Source organism: Rhinopithecus roxellana, chromosome 10 (genome assembly GCF_007565055.1).
Source record: "Rhinopithecus roxellana isolate Shanxi Qingling chromosome 10, ASM756505v1, whole genome shotgun sequence".
Taxonomy (NCBI): Eukaryota; Metazoa; Chordata; class Mammalia; order Primates; family Cercopithecidae; genus Rhinopithecus; species Rhinopithecus roxellana.
In genome coordinates this window covers 59,084,073-59,090,407 of record NC_044558.1, presented here as the reverse complement: position 1 = coordinate 59,090,407, position 6,335 = coordinate 59,084,073, and positions in this window count along the sequence as shown.

Sequence of the window (6,335 nt, the reverse complement as noted above, 5' to 3'; positions counted from 1 at the left end):
CTTCAGCCTCCCAAGTAGCTGGGATTACAGGCATGGGCCACCATGCTGGGCTGATTTTTGTATTTTTAGTAGAGATAGGGTTTCATTATGTTGGCCAGTCTGGTCTCGAACTCCTGACCTCATGTGATCCGCCTGCCTTGGCCTCCCAAAGTGCTGGGATTACAGGCGCGAGCCACCACACCTGTCCTACTTAACCTTTTATAGCCTCATTTTCTTCAATACTAAAATAGTGCCCACCTTAGATGGCTGCTGAAAGAAGAGACAAAGGGAAGAAGTCATCAGCACAGAGCCTGGCACAAGGGCCTGTGGAATGGGCTGAGTGCTCCTCTTGCCGCATCCCCAGCTCTGTCCCCCTTAGTCACTGGGCTCCAGCCACTTGCTTTACTCTGTTGCTCTAACGAGCCAGCACTCTTTCACTACTGTTTCATCTCCCTGCAACTTATCCCTTTCCCCTAACTCTCCACTGACAAACTCCCCTCAGTTTATTTATTTTGAGACAGGGTCTCACTCTGTCGCCCAGGCTGGAGTGCAGTGGTGCTGTCACAGCTCGCTGTAGCCTCAGCCTCCTGGGCTCAAGTGATTTTCTCACCTCAGCCCTGAAGTAGCTGGGACCACTGTAACACCAAGCAGGCTTTTTTTTTTTTTTTTTTTTTTTTTTTTGAGGTGGAGTCTCGCTGTATTGCCCAGGCTGGAGTGCAGTGGCAAGATCTCGGCTCACTGCAAGCTCCGCCTCCCGGGTTCACACCATTCTCCTGCCTCAGCCTCCCGAGTAGCTAGGACTACAGGCGCCTGCCACTACGCCCGGCTAATTTTTTATATTTTTAGTAGAGACGGGGTTTCACCGTGTTAGCCAGGATGGTCTCGATCTCCTGACCTTGTGATCTGCCTGCCTCGGCCTCCCAAAGTGCTGGGAATACAGGTGTGAGCCACCGCGCCCGGCCAAGCAGGCTATTTTTAAATTATTATTATTATTTTTAGTAGAAACAAAGTCTCTTTATGTTGCCTAGGCTGGTCTCAAACTCCTGAGCTCAAACAATCCTCCCATCTCGGCCTCCCAAAGTGCTGAGATTACAGGCATGAGCCTCCAGTGGTGCCCAGCCTTCGCTCAGTTTAAAAGCTACTTCCTGCCAGGCACAGTGGCTCACGCCTATAATCTCAACACTTTGGGAGGCCAAGGCAGGCAGATCACATGAGGTCAGGAGTGTGAGACCATACTGGCCAACATGGTGAAACCCCGTCTCTACTAAAAATACAAAAAAAAATTAGCCAGATTTGGTGGCATGCACCTGTAATCCTAGCTACTCAAGAGGCTGAGGTACGAGAATGGCTTGAACCCGGGAGGCAGAGGTTGCAGTGAACCGAGATCGTGCCACTGCACTCCAGCCTGGGTGACAGAGTGAGATTCCGCCTCAAAACAAACAAACAAACAAACAAAAAAGCTACTTCCTTGGAGAAGCTTTCTCTTATCCATTCCTTGCCAAAATTATAGCTACCTGTTAAATATCTCACTGACATCCTCCATTTCATTTTCTGTTTATGGTTGTGATGGTTAATTTTTTTTTTTTTTTTTTTTTTTGAGACAGCATCTCGCTCTGTTGCCCAGGTTGGAGCACAGTGGTGCCATCTCTGCTCGCTGCAACCTCCGTCTTCTGGGTTCAAGCAATTCTCCTACCTCAGCCTCCAGAGTAGCTGGGATTACAGGCACCTGCCACCACGCCCAGCTAATTTTGTATTTTTAGTAGAGATGGGGTTTCACCATGTTGGTCAGGCAGGTCTGGAACTCCCGACCTCAAGTGATCTGCCCGCCTCTACCTCCCAAAGTGCTGGGATTACAGGCGTGAGCCACCGTGATGGTTAATTTTAAGTGTCAACTTGACTGGGCTAAGGGATGCTCAAATAGCTGGTAAAATGTTATTTCTAGGTGTATTTGTGAGGCTGTTTCTGGAAGAGATGAGCATTTGAATCCGTAGACTGAGTAAAGAAGATCGCCCTCACCACTATGGGCGGGCATAATTTAATCTGTTAAGGACCTGAATAGAACAAAAAGGCAGAGGAAGGGCGAATTTGCTCTTCTTTGAAGTGGGACATCATATTTTCCCTCCTTCAGACATCCATGCTCTGATTCTTGCACCTTCAGACGCGGACTGGAACTACTCCAGCTTGTGGAGGGCAGGTCCTGGGACTTCTCAGCGTCCATAATCACGGGAGCCAATGCCTCATAGTAAATCTTTTTCTATATCTCTGTATATCCATCCTATTGGTTCTGTTTCTCTGGAGAACGCTGACTAACACCATGGCACTTATTACTTATGTGCAAGATTGTTGAACATTCATCTCTCCTACTTGGCTGTCAGCCCGGGGACAGGAGCTGTGTCTGTTTTGTTCTGTGCTGTGTTTCCAGTGAGAGAGCTGGCCTAGGTGTTTCTCCGAAGTATGTTCCAGCTTTCCGTACCTCTTTATTTCTTATTTCTTCCTTCCCCTGCTCTCCAAGTTGACCTAAATAGTTTTTGCACCTTTTCTTAGGTTCACTGAATCTCTAAGCAGCGAGGTGTATCTGGAAAGACAGCTCAAGAATTAAGGGGGCTCACCCTTAATTACATGCCATTTTCCTCAGGACAGGCTGGAATAGATTTGGGGTAGCGAGCCCCCAAACCAGCACCCTACAGATTTCAGGACCCCTCTTAACTCATTTCCCCCATCCTCCCAATGACGTCTATTTGCCTACAACGGACCAGAAGGAAGCGTCGGCTCAATGGGTCATTTGCATGCGCCCGTGCTATTGGCCGGAGGGGCGGCACGGTAGCCAATGGTGTGCAGGGGTGTTGACCGAGCCGCCGCTCCGCGCTGCCGGGTGAGGTAATGGAATCCTGGCTGGACCTGCTGCGGCTCCCTCCGGACTGGCTAGTGACGTAGCGGCTTCCCCGGCCCCACCCCGCCCAGCCGGGCCTGGCGCAGCGCAGCGCGGCCGCCCCCGGGAGCGCAGCGGGGGCTCGGCCCTGTTCCTTCCGGCCCGGCGTTCCGGTCTCAGGCCCCTCAGGGAGGATCCGCCGGGCCAGATCCCATCTCTGGCGACGCGGAGAGAAATATGGAAGCCAGCGTCGGAGGATGACCACATCCTCGCTCCTCTGGGAGTGCGATTACGGGCCTCTCACTTCGTAAATCACTCAGGGTCGAAACGCTCACATTTGTTTACCACAAGCATGTTTGATTTTGTAATTTAACAAATAAAATTGCAGAGGATTTTTAAGAGCCCTGGCTTGGATTAGGGGAAATCTCACATTAATTCCAGCTCTGCCATTTCCGGTCTGGACCTCTGCCACTTTCTTTTGGGGCCCTGACGCCTTCCATGGCAACTAAGTAGAGCAAATGTGGAAGTGCTTCGAAAACACAAAGTGGGGTCTCCTCGTCCTTATGCAGTCTGGAGAGTGTAACCCCATCTGGGCGGTGTCTGGACAGCCCTTGAACCCTGAGACAGCCCCAGGAAAACACGTTTTTGTGTCTCTATTTTTTTGGCCCTTGAATTGCTCTTAAGCATGGGGAGAGGTCGGAGGACCCCGGCCAGGTAGTTCTTGATCCTCAAGAAGAGGAAGGAAACCATGAAGGGAATCCCTTCCATAGCCCCTCTCCTTATTCAGGGCCAGGACCTGAGCAGGGGAGCCCCTTCTTGGCCTAAATGCCCTAGGGAACCCCCTTGACATCCTTTTACCCCCGCCTCAGAGGGCCAGGGTGGAGGTGGAGTGGAAGGGTGTCTCCTAGGTGGGGTGGGATTTCAGATGCTGTGAGATGGAAGGGCACCTGGGGAGGGCCACTGAGAGTCTGGCTGATGGTCCTGCGTCCTGTGACTCACCTTGGCCCACTGCTTCCCACCCTCAGGATCTCAGCCCTGCCCTGCTGCATACCTAAGCTTTGGGGGCAGCCTCTGTCCTCCATGGAGTGCCTTTTCCCTATACCCTGCCTGGTCCTGTCTCTTCTTTCACACTGGGCCCTACATTCTCTTCCTCCAGGGAGGACTCTGAGACTAGTCCTCTAGATTCCACTCCAATGCCAGCTCAAGGCTTCTTGGAGGCCACTTCTTGGATGTCCTGGCAATGTTTCCATACCTATTCTTGTGTCCTGCCTCCCCATCAGACTAGGAGTCAGCTTTCTGTGTAGGAGCTTGTCCTCTAGGAACCTCCCACAATGTGGGGCGTCACTGGCCATGGGGCCTGTCTCCCCTCTGCTCCGACTCCCTGGGCCATGCACGTTGTTCACCTTTTCTCTCCTCACCTTTCCTATCTGCAATAGGGGCTGTGAAGCAGTGCCTGTAGAAAAAAGAGGAATCAGATATGAAGGAACAAGAGGCTGGGTAGAAAGAGCACTGGCCTGGGAGTCAGAAGACCTGGGCTATGGAGACAGAAGACCAGGGCTATGGTTCTGGCTAGGCCACTCACTAGCCAAGTGACCTGGATCAGGGAGACAACAATGGGGCTGATGTTTACTGGACACTTGTAATGACTAAGAAGTGACATTGCTCCTATCTGTGCAACCCCCCAAGACCCCCAGTATTCCCAATAAACATACCAGGTGAGCAAAGCTAGGGTAAGCAGCTTGGATGTACAGCTTTAAGACAAGGTCCCAAGTCCACCAAGTCCTCCTGTATGGAAATGGTAGATCTGCCACGATGTGCCAGACTCCACTTCATGCTTTATGTCTGCTATCAAAGAGACACTCTCATGGCAACCCTGTGAGATAGGTTTCTTATCTTTGTGTTTGAGGTGAGAAAACTGAAGCTCAGAGAGGGGAAGTATCTTCCCTGAAGTCACACAGCTGCTAAGAGGTAGAGCCTCTTGTGGGAAATCAGACTCCTAGGGCAGAGCAGGGAGGAGAACTAACTCTGAGTGCCTTCTGTGTACAAGGCACCTCCACAGCTGTTCAGTCCTCTGACAACGAGTGTCCATCCCAGACCCCTAGAGACTGCTTCTTCCACCATCTCACGCTGCCTCCACAGGCCACCCAAAGCGTGCGTGTTCTGGCATTCCACATTTTAGAATATGTTTTATTTGATTATAAATAGGAGAATATATAATAAAGACAAGTTATGCTGAAAGTATTTATGGAAAGGAGAGACCTCTGTGGGCTGGAAGCCTTCATGGAAAAACTGGTAACTGAGCCCTTTTTTTCCCTTCCTGTCTAAATAAATGTATTTCTCCCACACAGGCAAATATTTTAAAATGTATTTCAAAAGTTAGACTTCTGGAAAAAGAAAGGAAAAGAGGGGGTGGGGTAGCTGCTCCTCTAAGAAGCCCATCTGAAAGGAGCTGCTGGGGTAGGAAAGAGGAGGACACAGGGTGAGTGAGGAAAAGCCTGTCCTTTTCCCCCACCCCGACACTTTGTTATTTTTGAAGCCTCAGTTTCTTTATCTGTAAATTGACCTAATACTTGAACCTGGGAGAGAAATGTACAGGTTCTTGGGAGGTGATTTTGAGACAAACCAGAGGTTCTTGGGATCATTATGAAGAATGAGAGAAAGGGAATTCCGAGTTGCGCCAAGAGTTTAGGATTGGTCCAGCAAAGGATTTCTGGGGGTGGGCAGCGGGGTGGAGAGAGGAATGCAGCCCCTGGAATGAGGGCTGAGTGGAGGTGTGGGGCCTCTTTTGGAGAATTTTGAGCACAGAAGAGATTCTTTGCTGCGTGGGGCCTGGCCTGGGTGCTGGAGATTGTATAGCATGCTCATAATTTAAGGTGGCTCCAAAAAGGAGCAGGGACTAGTGGCTGGCACAGCAGAGCACATGACTGGATCCTCCCTAATGGGTGTTCCCCAGTGACCTTACCTGTATGGAGGTATAGGAGCAGAGATGGTAACCCCAAACCCCACCCACCCAGCCAGCCCCAACACCATTGCTCCAACCTTGGGGGAGAAGGATTTGCTCAGGACAGGATGGTTCTCCCATTTTCAAAGAGGGCTCCAGTCACATGGGAGAGAGAGACCTTCCAAGTGCCTGCACCCCCAGGAAGATTCTTACCGTGGAAGCCTGGGCCTGGAGACTCCGGTCAGAGGAGGGTGGGCCTTCCAGGGCTTCCTGGCCATGGTGGTGGGTCGCTGAGTGCATTAAACACTCCTGTGGATTGGGGAGAGCAGGGAGAACTAACCCTGAGGGTCTACTGTGTACAAGGCACCTCCACAGCTGTTATCATCCTGACAGCCAGATAGGGTGGATAATCTGATCATGTCATCTTTGTTTTAGAGATGATGAAGCTGAGGCTCAGAGAGGTCAAGTGACTGCCCTAGGTCACACGGTGGTATGGGAGCAGCCAGATCAGTGAATCCATCATCTGGGCTTTGCCGGGGCTTGCAC